Raw genomic sequence first — 15,493 nt, 5'->3', positions numbered from 1 at the left:
GGGGAGGGAGTATGCGAATCACATTTATAGCATTTAACCCTGGAATTCATAAAGGAAGGACTAATTCCATTAAGGAAACTAGGGGCCTCCTTAGCCTTTTGCATGTTGTCTTTTTTATTATTATTTTTCCTCGCTCTCTCCTTAGCAGTTGTGTGCCCATACCCCGTAATGCCATGGCTGTTAAGTGTGACTATTGAGACTTGACACAGCACAGTCCCATTAGTAAGGAGCCATGGAGTTTTAAACGTTGTTTGCATTTGGCCTGCTTTGTAAGTCTGCTTTGTTGAGCTTTCTGGGTAACAGCAGATAGACCAGGACCCGAACCTCCCCTGAACTTGAAGAGGAACTGTGCATCCAAGCTCCATGGCAGGTCCTTAACCTTATAATTCAGTGCAAGAAACCCTGAGCTCCCTCTCAAGTACTGAATGGTGTTGGGCATATGGTCGGAGAGAGTATCTATGGGAGCAGGGTCCTGTCACCCTTTGGAGGTGCCCACCCTGAAGAACAGTGGTGCTGAGCCCTGTGTGGGGGAACAGTGGGCTGACTGAGCTGTCTGAGCTATGAAGTGCTCCCACAGTCTCGATAAAGCAAACATGGCATTTAGTGGCCTGAGGGTGGGCACTGGTGCAGGAGCCTGTGTGCTGGCAGCTGCAGTGCCAGCACCAGCCCTGCCACAGAGGCAACAGGTAAAACTTCAGACTAGTAGTGGTGGGTTTATTCCTGCAAGGAGGTTAAAGCTCAACCACACAGGTAAACAATAGCCTCAAAGAACATGATCTACAAGAAGTGGGAGCCATTCTTTAGCCTTTTGTAAAGACCCTTTCCTTTGGAAAGCTGGGGTATCAAGTCATTGAAGGAGAGTTTAAGGGCTACTCTGCAGTCTGCAATGCTGGCATGGTTTCCTGTGCCTCTACCAGCACCTAAAAAAGGAGGTGAATATATTCATTACCATAAACTGCACAGAGGAACCATCAGAATATGGGTATGCTAAAAAAAGAGATGGAACCTTTGCTTATGAACAGACCTAAAAGAATTGAATACATGTGTACAGAGAGATCATTTTCCACTACCTAGAAGAGGAAAAATCTCTGGGGAAGTAGCTGATGCCAAATATTTTCTTATGCTTCATGTGTCAGCAGGGTCTGGCAGAATCCCTTAAAAAACAGAGCATGCATTTTGTGCAAATTGAGAATCACAGTTCTAGTGATTTAGATTGCTTCACCAAACTAGAGACATTTCTCCAAAAATACAGCAGATGTTTGATGATGTACCAAGTTTTTGGCATTTACACAGATCAGATAATGTTAAGATCAGCAGAAAAAACCTAACAGAATTACACAGTAAAAGTCTTCAGATCTGTCCTGAAAAAAACTTCAACTGCGTTAGACAGAAAAAAAAGTTAGTTTCTCACAACAGCTCTAAAATCCTGGCCAAGCTGTACAGCAAAGTTACAGAGGAGGTAGACTGGGTGCAGAAGTGGTGGTCACCAGGATTTGTTGGAATGGGAGATGTGTGTGTAACCTGGCTGCATGACCTGAGACCACCGAGGCACCGCTGCAAAAATACTGGCAGTAGACTTTGACTACAAAGTTTAACAATTCCAGAGACCGAAGGATAAAGGGGATGCAGCACTGAGGTATCTTAAAACTACACGGGACAGAGCCATCCCCAAAAAAGAACTAGCCTAATCCTCTTGCAGCTATATGGTCAAAACTGGAGATCACTAATTTCTGTGCCACGAATGCTAACAAAAGCTGAGTGTTAGTACATTCTGATAAAAAAAGAAGGATTTGGCACTTGTCTGTGAATGTAAAAAGTTTCCTGTCCTCTTTTTTTTGGTCTTTTATGAGAAGACTGTTTCAGAAAACTGACCATAACCCACTTACTGCAATTGCCAAAATGGCCTGGCAAAGCCCTCTCTCCTCATGCATACATGGATTTATTTGCTTCAGTTATAAATTTATGATTTGCAGACTGGGAGGGATTTGGTAGGTTCAAAACTAATCCCTTGAGCATTTTATGAAAAAGCAATGATGCAAAGTCCAAAGCTAGACTTTGTATGTGATGATTTGCTTAAAACTTTTTGCTTGTGATGGTGATAAGACCCAGTGGAAAGTATATGAGCCTGTCACTAAGAATATTCTCAGCCTTGTTGCTGACTTTGGATGAAGCATGACTACTGTTATCCTGACTAGGAAAAATTAAATAACCTCTCTTGATGCATATTACCTGAGGTAATCTTACTACAAGGTAGTACAACTAAACAGGCAGCACAGTATATCAAGCTTATCACTGCTACACATCCTGCACCTGCTAAGGTAAATAAGATCTGACAATATAGCAGGAATAAGTGTAAAATGTCTTCACTAAAATAAGATTTAGCTCTACCACTCTAGTTCTATTACTCTTAATGAATGAGATAGTAGTGCCAAAAAAATTCATTACTACTCAAAACAATGTGGAATTAGGCTGTGATTTGATTTTAAGTCTATTATATCAACACATCAAGGTGGAACATATGAAGTCAGTCAACCACTGACATTTTGCTTGACAAAAAACCTCAAAACAAAAATGCAAACTATTTTCATTCTTGCAGTCTTTCAATTCCCTGACATCTTCAAGGGTGTCATCAAAATCACGGGGGTCTTGAAGCAGAGTAAAGAAACAGCCAAGGCACCAAAAACTTAAAATAATGTAACTTGCCTCCCTGACAACTGTAGCTATGATATTCCAGTCTCAGAGATGTAGGAACAACTGCCCAGTCCTCAGGATTCACCAAGCACAGTTTATGTGATGTTGGTTGTAACTACTTGCAGTTGCATATCAGCACAACTTTGGTCTTGGAAAATTCAGTGACTTTAGGACTTCTGACACTAACAACTGCCCCTTCCAGTCTGAGAATCTGACTGAGGTGCTACAAAGTTCTCATTTTATTATGAACAGCTGGATGAAACCAGATGTGTAATAAAGCCAATCTTTCATAGCCAGTCTAAGCACTGGATGGGCAATGATGCAACTGCATTTCAGCCCAGAGGTGGCTGCATTTGAGCCATAGGGAAGCAATTTATAAACAAACTTCTCAAGCACTTTGAGATGAAAACACGACACAGAATCAATTTCATTCACTCTACTTATGTGACAAACTCATGTTATTCATGTTATTGTTTTCCTGGTTTTGCTATGCCAATCACACTGCAATTCCAAATGTCATCACCCTGTGCCGGAACAGCAGTCTGACATGTTCAAAAAATCTTGCAGAATAAAAAAACTTGTGATGGAAATTGCTCTTGTGTGTGCAGCCTGCTCATACTCAGGAAGTGTTCATGTTCCATTTCTCTTTGTCAAGAGGCATGAGTATGGTTTTGAATTCTGGGTGTACTTTACCCACTAGTAGCCTGTCCTAGGCACTATGCTCTGGAGCATGACAGTTGCCTTGCATTCAGGCTCCTGGCTGCCTTCATTTTCTGCTCTGATGCTCTCCTGACTCTGGAAAATCTTACCTAGTCAGTAGAAACAACCAAACTATATCTCAACAGTTTCAAATTATGAGACAGTTTGGAGATGTTCTCTCCCCTTTTGTTGAATCCTGCAAAAACAACTAAAAGGAGTGTGTTACCTAGGCGATCAAAAGGACTGGGCTGTCTTTGACCTTTGATCTGAAACTAGATGTCAGATGAGGTCTAAATTAGGTATCTGCTAACTACATGATGTAGCTTCACCCAAAATGTAACTGTTGTTACACACCAGCCACATGGCCTCCTGTGCCTTTGTTTCTTCATCTGTAACATGCAGACAGAAACACTCAGTTGTGCAGCAAGGAGTATTTAGAGTTCATTGGCATTCCTGAAGACTGTAGAGATTCTTAGATAAACAGTGCAGTATGAACAGAAACCAGGTGATACTTTGTATCTTTCTCTTGGTGACACCTCCGTGCTGTTGGTATTGTGCTCTCACATTCCCGAGTTAAGCTTGCTTGAGGGATTTGATTTTACTCCAGCTTAAAATCTTTGTTTCGTTCCTCAGAGAGGATGCTGAAATACATGGTAAAGCACAGAAAACCTCACATGCCCAGAAACTTCACTCTCAAGGCCCCTGCTAACCACCTGACCTTCCCCACCTTTTTTAATATACTCAGCCAAGAACAGTGAGAACAATTTAATTCATGCATGTTTTGCACACCCTACAACCCTTTGCATTTTGAAAGTCAGAGTATTCTCTGCCATAGCAAACAATTTTGTGTAGATGAGAAGCTTTGCTTTATAGAAAAAAACCTGTTACTATGTACTCATATGTTTGTAGACTTAGAAGAAAAAGCAGAATTTCCAAGCTCTTGATAGTGAGGTATAGTCCCAAGGCTGGATACACATTTTGCTTCAAGAACTGAGTTCTATGTCTATGTGCCTTCAAGATGCCTTGTAACTATAACATCATCTTTGTTTCCCCATCTCTAAAACTGAGATTATGATATTCTCCCATAATAGAGAGGTTTAGAAATGTTCATTTCTAGAAGTTTTAACAAATGTTGAATATCAGTTGTTTTGATCCTATTCCATTACAAAGAAGCCCTGCAATTCTTCCATCCTCTCCTGTTAAAAATATTGTCTTCTCTTGCAGCCTTTAAATTATTTAATTGAATTGTACAGGCTAGTTGTATAAGCCAACCTCTTTTATATAACTCCTTTTTGTTGTTACAGAGTGGAGGAAGATGGGCATTTAGACAGCAAGTAACTGTTTTGTGAGTAAAAGGGAGGGACATGCTGACAAAAGGTTTCTGTAAATAACTTTCCCCTCTGTGCTTCAGGAGCAGCTCTGACTGTGACAGCTCCCCTTCACAGTGTGTCTTGCATAGAACTACTCACAATCAAAAAGTATCAGCAGGTGTGAAAAGCACACCCACACAAGTGTCAGGTCCTCAAGCATCATTCATGTCGCTGTTGAATTTCCCACTTTGCAGCAATGACTCAGCTCGGTGATGGCAGTGTGAGTGGCTCAGGAGAGGAATGACAGTAATATCAGTATTTGTAACAGCAGCTCATTAATGATGGCATTAATGAGAATTTGCAATAAGGCAGCATGTTTCAGGTCTAGCGGTGGTTTTGCATAAGGACCTCTGTGCTGGAGCACCTCCCACACAGGGCACAGAACCTGGGGCTGGAGGTTGGGGGTATTCCTTATGGAGCAGGGACTCACAACGAGGGCAATGTACAGGAGCTGAGGGCAGCTGGGGAGCCCCACTGGCTGCTGTACAAGAACTGGGGTCTGAGCTTGCCTGGAGGCATGGTCTTGTCCTGCCAGCTCAGTCCTTCATCTGTCCCCTTGAAAGTCACGCTCGGCCCACACATCACAGCCACGCGGAGAGACAGCAGTTCCCTTCAACACACATAGCGAATGGAACTGGAATTACTGCAGCAGTCTGGGAAAGGGAAAATGTATAATGCCAGGCTGGATAAGACATTTAGACACTGTCGGCTTGATGTGGGCAGAACTCCTGCCAGATGAAGCATTTGCACCTGGAAATCCGTGCGGCAGAAGACTGGCGCTGGAGCGTTTGCGTTGCCCTCAGCGAGGCAGCAGCTCACTCACACGTACTCCGACTCCCAGGAGGCCGGGGCTCAGGGCTCCTCAAGGAGGTCAGGTTTTTATATAGTAAAGCAAACAGTTGAGCTAATCAAGAATTTTTTTTCTTTTCTTTTCTGAGGCTCTTGGCATCCAGCCCTGTTACTTGCAATCTTTAATTTGTACTGTGGCTGCCTTTTCCCTAATGCCTTCTCACTCAGTCCAATTTTCCCACACACTTATTTCCTAACTCTACCTCTATCGAGGTCTTCATTTAGTTTGGATCCAAATTTATCTTAATCCTACGCAAAGCTGATGTTACCTCATCATTTATGCCTGCAAATGACTGTCACCAGAAATTCATAAGCCTGAAAAGTTTATGAAAAAAAAAAGCCATTTTCTGTGTTGTTACTTATAAAGTAACTTTATTCATATGCATTGATAGAAATGGACTGTGGATCAATTTAGACCTTCTTTTTGATTATACAGCTGCCTAAGTCTTAAAATTGGGTTTTTTTAAGTATCTGTGTATGCCTGTTGTAGGGGTGGGCTGAAATTTACACACACTACTCACACACTGGCCATGAAAAAGCCTCTTATCATAGAGCTTCCACTATAAGGGAGCAGAATCTGATAAAACAAAAGTCACATCTTGGCAGATTCTCCCTCCCACTTCCATAATACTATGTAAAGAATAAAAGAGAGAAAGGCATTTTTTCTGTTTAGCACAGCAACACAGTCCAGAACATGTTGTGTCATTTGTGTAGAGAAACTGATGAAGGTGACATCATGGAAATAAACATCTCAAGTAAAACCATAGCAAAATTCCAGTAAAAATATACAGCTATCTAGTTCTTGATTGTCAACATGGCAGAGGCTATCTTACTCAACAGCTGATGAGAGATGTAGAAACATGAATAAGTGGCCCACCTGATCACTAAGTTCAACCTCATGAAATCACCTTTAAATGGTCTTTTCTGAAAAGCTGCACAGAACCCAATGTGTTCCTTCAGTCTGCACACACTCTAGGATCTGCAAAAGAGCACCATGTTGTAACAAATGCACAGCCTCCACCACACATGCAGATCCAGCTGATCTCATATCATTTGAGGTAAATACTTCTCCTTCCCTGTGGTCATTTTCAAACCCATTTCTACGGAACTCCTCTGCCCAATCCTCTGAATGGAGCCCAAGTTGGCAGGACAGTACTTTCCAAGTCATGATGCAAGCTGCAAACAGCTAACAAAGCCTGATGCACATTCCCCATATTTTCACTGTAACTGCTCCTCACAGCCACTTCCACACGAGCACAGAAGGGTTTTTGAATGAATTACAGAGAAGAAGAAGCTAAAAGCACTGCAAGACATTGAGCTAGGAAGCAGTGGATGGGCTGTGTGTCCATCTTCTGCAAGGCAGTGGATCACAGGCCAGGGCCAGCAGAGAGGACACAACAGGCATCATTACTCATCAGCATCCCTCACAAAGAAGTCCCCTAGCCTGAGCAGAGCCACAGATTAGAAAGCAGATGCTGCCAAGTTGTGCACTGTGCACAGTCTGTGAGGCAGTTTGCTCAATGCTTCTCATTAATTTCAGAATCCACTACTGAAGAAAACACTTTATAAGGTGGGACATGTTTTAAAAGAACAGTTGGTGCAGATTCAACTTGTATAAAGCTGCATAGCTCTATTAAATACCAAGGGGTGTTGCTGATTTATACCAGCTGAGAAGTTGGCCAATATGCTTTTGAAACCATCAACTCTCCCATTGGTAATTGCCAGTAGAAACACTGGGAAATACAAGAAGAAATGAAAAAAATGGAGCACATTTATGTGAAAAACCTTCGATGCAAAACAAATGTCTGCTCACTGCACAAAAGCTGAAATAATACAGTTGTTATTGGAACTGTGCTACAATAAAACAAGCTGGATGAGTCAACCAGCAGTGCATCTAATCTCCACTGGCTGCCTTTCTGGTCCCCAAGCTCCCCATCTATTTTTATCTCTGCTTTCTTCAATGTGATTTTTGGTTTACAAGCAATAAATCTAAAGCTCTAGGGTCCCCTGTGTGCACTCTTTTCGGCAGGCCACTCAGCATTTAGGATTTTACCCAGACCATTTCAGTTATAAGACCACAGAACATGGAGGCTACAATTCAGATTCAAAAGATACCGTGACCCAGAATGCACAGCAGAGGCATGAGGCACCACAAAATTTTCTGCACTGAAGGAAGTAGGCACCATGCAGGGCCATCTGAGGAGCTTTGGGATGGACTTGCTTCCAGGCTTGATAAAACACACAGATTGGGGCAGTGCTTTATTTAAGCTCCATAATGCAGTGTAGGGCACATACAGAGCACAAGATGTGCCCAATGCAACAGCTAGGGGAAGAGCTAACACTAAAATGGCACTGGCAATCAGTGTTTGCTGCCGAGCCTATACAAAGAACATGTCATCCCCTCTTTTTCCACGTGTGAGTGAAATTTTTAGTGAAGCCATTTGCACCTGGTCTACCTTAGGAGCCTATACATTACCCATTACAGAGTGTAATGTTTGGAAGCTGAGAAAAGGATAACCCTGCTTTCAGAATCATTGGGCAGGTGATGGGAACTGTGTTTATGAAGTGAGACTACAGGTTTTTGTTGGCTGGGTGTGGTAGCCCTTTGTTGAGAAAAGTGTAGGTGAAATTTTGGAATCACAATACTGCTGCTTCATTTTTCTCTGACAACCACATTATGATCCTTGAAAGAGAGCAATTATTTTTCTAATTTTTCCCTATTCTCTTTAACGGTTTCATTACAAAGACATACAGCTAGTCACCTTGAGCTCATATATAGTGGGAAACATCTGTTAATTGAATATTAAGATAGCCAGAGTATTATAATGGATAGAAACTACTGGGATATGATGGTAGCCCAAAGCCTTCCCTTTCATTCCAAGCGTACGTGCTTCAGGGAGCAAGGGAGAAGAGTATATGAATTTAATTTCAGACGTTCATGTTTTAGGTGGCCCCAAGGGATGGACCCATTTCCTATATAAGGTTTGGTCTGTTTGCAATTAAGCTCTCTTCTTTGCATATTTCCGGATAGATTAAAAATAGCAATATCAGCTTATTCTTGGACTTCTGGAAATAAACACAGCCATTGCTTCCAGTGCTTTTAAAGCACTGATCAGACTCATAGATCTTGAAGACCAAATTTGTCTGTGAATTTTTTTTTATGCTGGATAAACTAGCAATTCCAAAGATAAGAGAAAAAGTAGGAGCACATTTCTAGAATGGAGATCTTTTAAAACAACTTAACTTTTGCAGCCTTAATTTTTAAACAAAGCTTAATGTTGATGAAGAGTTAAGTTGAATACTCTTTTTACAGAAAGCTCAGGACTGGTTCAAACCTCTCCCACCATTCTCACAACCAATGGATCAATTCCAGAGCTGAGAGGCTTGCTCAGCTCTGATTACAGTTTTCCTCTTATTCTTTTTCTGTTGGGATTACCATCATCAATCCATTTAATCCAAAATGTAAAGCTGTTTTTTGTGATGCAGTCATCCATTCTCAAGGACCTTTGCAGAAACAACTCATTTATAATGGTGCCTAAATTGCTATCAGATGGGATTGATTCCCATACATCCCTAACAGCCTGAGGTTGGACACATGATAGTGATCTGCAACTGATAATTTCTTCCCTGCTGTTTAGGTTTCTCATTTGCAGAAATTACCTGGAACAGGGGCCATTTTCCAAAGAAGTGCCTGATCACCATGTTGATGTTGTGAATTTAAGTTTCCTGGCAGTGTTTTTGTGCTTTTGTTTATCTTTTGCAGACTGATTAGAAGTCAGTGGACCCTGATGGAACCATGGACAATGGGATTAAAATCGCTGATATAGCGGTTTTAACATTAGTTATTCATACTCTTGTCTGCTGACAACAAAACAAGGATTCAACCAAATACAACCAAAATTATTTGTTAGGTTTCCTGAAGTCCAGAAAACACTTAGGACTACATTCAACTCAGTAGTGGAAATAACTCCCACTGTCTTTCTAGGAATTATGTTAATTTCTTCTTGTTTTTAATTTTACTACCAGACTGAATTAAAGACTCCCATCAGCACTGAACTCTTAATCTTGAAAATTCAACCATGCCATACATGCACCTAATAATTATAATCTCTAATTCTGGTTGTGTTTGAGCTTCCTTATTCAAATAATCTGATTACTTCCCTACAATCGAATTTTAGCGACTTTTAGTGCTTCTTACATTGGGAACACACAAGGGTAAAAACCAGTGAGAAAGTCTGTGATTCTGCAACAGTATAATCTGACCTAAACTGTGGCTGCATCAACTCTGCCTCTGATAGCTCCTGATTACAGTCTTTCATCTCCTTTCTTGTGCTCCACTGGTGCTCATCCAGCCTTGCAAAAAATTGATCCAGGGGATGTGAAAACTTACTTCTTTGCAGTGTGAACTTTCATCCACTTTAGCTCCCTGAACTATGCTGTTCCAGGGTCAGATACAAACCATCGCTTGTACTGAGAAGACACTGGAGCATAGCTGGGCAATAGCAGCCCTGGTTTAGGTTAGCTGGAATGGATGTGGAATTGTACTTTAACTACTCTGTGGGCAGTGTTGTTTAAAACATATGGGATGACTTAACAAAAAGCTGCTTGCAGCAGTTCATTAAAGATTTGATTTCCAAAGCAGAACTTCCAGACCAATAGTCAGTACAAGTCATTGTGAAATTCATGGGATATTTTCAGAGCATCAGGTCTTACTGCTGAAAAACTTGACAGTCTGACAGGGTAAATTGCATGGAGATTCTGGCAGATGTTTAGGCCTAGAAACAACTAGGCACCAGTAGATTCAGGAGAGTGTGTGGAATGGGTACCAGCTTGATGGAGCACAAGGACTGGACAAACAAGTATACTGCAACCTGGGACCTGGGTACATGAGAAGCAAAGCTGAGAACTCCAGACTGTAAGAGCAAGACTAGCTAAGTCTGAGACAAACTGGTAGAACTACATTGTGGATGCTGCACAGAGCCTGTCCACACAATGCCTGGCTCTTACATGCCTTCTAGGCCCTCATTTTCCAAGTGCTGCATTGCCCCAACAAAAATGAAGAATGATATTGAAACTGGTAATTCAGGAGGGAGAGAAGATTACAGTGCCACAATAGCCACGTGAACAAGAACACATTTACTGTACATACTTTGGAAAAATCCACACAGCCTTAGTAGAGGGAAGCAAACAGACATAGTTAAGCAAGATACTAACGCAGTGGCCCACACCACCAGGCTGCACTTTGTTCCTCTGCTGTGCAGTGGCACAGGAAAGACTGGTGGCCCATTCCATGCCTCCTGTCATGGCACAAGGGTTCTTCCCTACCACACTTGAGTTCTAGGGCTCTACAAATCTACAAAAAAAGTACTAATCCTTACAGACAGAAGCAGCCCTGAAGAAGTCAACAGGACTATTCACGATGACTGATTATAAGAGGTCATGCTTGCAAAATAAGCCCCTTCTTTTGGTAAAGAGAAGCACAGTAATAAGTCCTGTTGTTCTAGCAACATAAACACTGTTCTTCAGGACCTAATAAAGGTTCTGCTGTAAGACGAGTCACAAACAGACCTTACAAAATAACATGGACTTTTGTAAAAGCAGGACAAAATGTGTAAAGTTTTTAAAAAATATTTTTCAAAATGAAAGTCCTCTTGATCCACTTTGGTTCCCAGCAACGTTAAGGACATAAGATCTTCCTGGTACCATGGCCTGTAAAGAGTCAAATCTCTGAGCTTCTAAATGTGCTCCTGCATATTTCCAGGAAATTTGTAGGGAAAAAAAAAATTCCAAACAACAGAATAACCTTCTGTCCATCAAGCAAGGTTTCACAACAATTACAGTACCAGGCGCAGAGAACTCTGCCTGTCTGGCCCACAGCCACACTGCGGGCGGCAAACTTTCTAGCTCTCACAAACTAATTAGGCTTAGGTCAGGTATGTGACTGAGAGAACTCCAGGGAGAGTGCAGGGTGAAGCAGGAAGCAGTGCTGATGATTCAACCAGGGATCATCTTGAGAACAATTTTAAAGCTGTTTCTTCAGAAATATGTTTTGGACACGAAAGGAAAGTGATTTTATTTCTAAGGGTACAGAAAGGGAAAACGTACTGGTACAAAAATGAAAGTGAGGACTCTTTTTAGTAAGTAAAGAAGCAATGGATTCATTAGTCAAAAATTTTATGGTGACAGTTTATGGTGTCTAACAGTGGAGTGGGACAGGTGACAAGAAGGCAAAACCACTTTCAGTTGCTATTATCAGCTCTCAAGATGATTTCTTTCTAGTAAGAAACTAGAGCTGCAAGGGAAATAATTTTGAAATTCCTGCAAAGCTTTTTGCACACATAAAGACAGCACAGGAGTGACTCCAATGTCTGCACATGCAATCAGAGGAATGAAAAAGATTCACTGCTGGGTTTTGTATTAGATTCTGCAAATCTTTAGTAATAGAAATAACCTAGGGCTATGCAGGGCTGCTTTGTGCCATTCTACACTGTGAGGAGTGGCTGACATTTAACACCTTTCTCCCAAAGACATAAAATTACTAAGGGTCACAACAGCTACAAGCAATAGCTGCTTGCAGAGTACCGTTCCATCCAAACCCTCTATCTGGCTCCTCAAAAAGGCTGCTGCCAAATTAAAGTAGTGCAATGCCAAAGTACTCTCTTATTTTCTATTTCTTAACATCTTCAAATCACAGCTTTGTGGGAATTCCCTAGGTCAGGTATAGGGCATTATATTTACAGCAAAGTGACTAGGGAAGAGTCTGTGGTCAGTGTTATACAGGTCATCCTTGGTTCTATAGAGGGTCTTTTCAATAATGCAATTTTACCATCAGTAGATGCAAAAAATGTCCATTCCATTCATGAACAACCTTCTATCTGGATAGTGCTCATCAGCTTTCAGGTCCAGTTTTTAGTTGCCTGTGCCTGTTTGCTACATGACTCGAAGCTGTAATGACTGGTGAAAGCAGCAAAAGAAGCAACGTGGCAGAGCTGGATGAGAGATGAATATGAATTCAGAGGATCAGGTATGTGTTATTCCACCTGTGGATCTTTCAGATATGTCAGTATAAGCATGGAAGATCTCCTACTGTGTTTGCATTGAGCATCAGAAAAAACCTTTTCACTGAGTGAGCAGTACAGTGCTGGAATGGGTTACTCAGAGAAGTTGTGCAATCCCCATCCTTGCATAGTTTCATGACTTGGCTAGACAAAATCACAGCTGACCTGTTAAGTGCTGGCAACAGTTCTGCTTTTATCAGGATGTTGGAATAGAGACCTCCAGAGGTCCCTCCTTAACCTACATTTCTGATGCTATGTCTCTTGGATCCCAGAGCTGAGCTGACAAACCACGTTTTGAAAGGACCTTGTAGGATGAGACGTCGTGGCTGGTAACATCTACCAAGCTGGAATGGTTGGAATGGTTTATGTGGAGCAAACAAAGTGTCTGAGTGGAGGCCTCCCACACCTACATGTAAAGCCTTCTTTTGAACAGAGACTGAATGGCAGAGATATTGTGAAATACTGCTTATGAGGTGGCAGTAATTAAGGAACGGTGATTCTGCTCAATTTCCTTATGCAACCAAGGCTTCAGCCAAGAAAAGGTGTTAGTCTCCTGAAGTGTTCTTGTGCCACTCTTTTCTAGCAGTGGTGAGAGAGCAATTGTGTTAGTGTTTGTTCACTGTTTGCTGCTCAAAGAGGGTAGGTTTATGGCTGAGTTACAGGCTGGTATATACCTCAACATTTTGTTTCCTGCTTTCAAGACAATTATATTAGCTGCTTCCAACACTAAAGAGACCAGAAGAGTCTGTACTCTTCCACTACCCAGGAAGACAGACCCCAGACTGGACTGGCTGCAGGAACATGCTGGAGTCATGGAAAGGCTGATAATTCAGGGGGAACATTTCTCTATAGGCTGGCACACATAGTAGAAATATGCACAGAACAGACAAAATCCTTTCCACAAAACACAATTTGCACAGTTCTGCCACACTTCATTCATCCATAGCTCTTTGCTGGTTTGTTCTTGGCACAAACATTTCTTCCCTCCAGTTCAGAACCAGCTCACCCACTGCTATGATAGCCTTATCTCTGCCATCCCTTTAATCCCTCTCATAATCTCTGTACATTCCCTGCTTTTAGCACAGAAGTGCATGTACTAGTTGGACATAAGGAGAGCCAGGAGTATGCTGATGCCAGGTGAGAACTTCTCCATCAGCAAACACGAGATGTCTCTGAACAAATTATGTTCTCTAAAAACTGTCAGGGGAACAGCTGAACTCACAGTGAACAAATGGAGCTTGATCTAAGAACCACAGCATATCACCTGGAGCTACCAATGTGCTAAAGAAATTCTTTTCCTTGAAAAAAGCCCTAACCAGTTTACGTCAGTGTGACATGTTCTGATGTGGACTTCCAAATGACTACAAATAACATTTCAGAGATTATTTTCTCTTGTATATTAGCTTGAACAAATACTGAGCGGCTGAGAAAGAGTCTGAATCTTAACATGAGACCTTACACAAGCACAGAAAAATACTTAAAGAATGAGATAATTTTGAAAAATGCTGTGATGTTTTTAACAGGGGCTGTTTCTCAGGAACTTTGGCTGATACAACCATAACACTAGGTCTACCAGTGAGTTCTGGGACCTCCATGAAACATGAACCAATTTCATCGCCCTGTAAGCTGACAGGATGCTTGAGAGTATGTAGAGCAGTAGATTTTGGGATCTGGTATACACAATAATTAGATTTATCTTCAATACTTTTGATAGTCATAAACATATTAATCTCAGTTTTCTCCACAGAAAAGCTTAAATATATTTAGGAGGTCTAAACATTGAAACTATGACAGCAGTTAAATCATAGCCACACAACACAGCAGGATGTATGCTCAAAAGGCCTCTTCATGCCAAGTCAATAGAGAGTAAAAGCTCCTTATACCCTACAAATACAAATAAAGATCTTTATCTACTTCCTAATAATGACATAGGGATAAACTCTGTTCACTCTTGCATATATGTGTAAGAAGCCTTCTTTCCATATAGCTCCCATGCAAGGGCCTAGCTTCAGTTACAGTCTTTTGCATCCCTGTTCTGCTTCCTCTAAAATTGTCCATTCCATATTAATGCCTGCCTGCCAAATCACATTAATTCCATAGCTGTATCCCTGTCATAAGCCATTAGTTCCACAATCTTACTACACATAATACATACATTCCACATTCTTTTCCTTAATATGCAAATGTTTCCAGCCATGGTCTCCTTTGTTTTGGTGCCTCTCAACCCACCAGAATATGCAGGAGGGTTCACAAACTGATCCTCTGGGATATGCTCAAACACAACCAGTATGTTCTTTGTGATTCATATGTAACAACAGGAGGTTTTGAGGTTCCCTCCCAAACCTTCAATTGCTTAAGTATTGCCCAGATTCCTGATGCCTTTCATCTGCACCAGGTGGTTTACATTGGTAATTATGAATTTCCTTTCAAGGCTGCTAAGAGCTAAATTTGTTTACAGTAAGAAACTTTTCCAATGGCTCAAAGTAGTATTTTGAGTCAACAGTGAGGCTTAGGTGAACAGCCACATTACTGTCCCATCTCCTGCTGTTAGAATCTCATCAGGACCTTACAGGACTCATGGCTGTGCATTGTATTCAATCAGTTAGAAATACTTGTTTCAGGAAGAGTATCTCCTTGTTTTCATGTAAGTTGTCATAACATAAGTCCTAACAAATCTTGCCTTTATTTTGTCCAAATTGATTCCCTTCAAAATCTGCAGCAGGAACCTACCAAACAGTCATCTGAACATTTTAATTGGTCAAAAATATGGCAGAATAGACAAAGTGACATTGTGCCCCAACAAAATTCAGAATGTTTCACTTGCTT

The 15,493-nt window shown here is 41.3% G+C and overlaps 1 protein-coding gene across 8 annotated transcripts in view; it reads right to left on the bottom strand.

Moving 5' to 3' along the window:
* Positions 1–15,493, bottom strand: part of RAD51B (RAD51 paralog B) — a 379,084-nt gene that overhangs the window by 34,832 nt on the left and 328,759 nt on the right. The gene's annotated exons all lie outside the window — the stretch shown is intronic.

Source organism: Vidua chalybeata, chromosome 6 (genome assembly GCF_026979565.1).
Source record: "Vidua chalybeata isolate OUT-0048 chromosome 6, bVidCha1 merged haplotype, whole genome shotgun sequence".
Classification (NCBI taxonomy): domain Eukaryota; kingdom Metazoa; phylum Chordata; class Aves; order Passeriformes; family Viduidae; genus Vidua; species Vidua chalybeata.
Note: the sequence above shows the minus strand (reverse complement) of the source record. Positions and strands in the feature narration are given on the sequence as shown.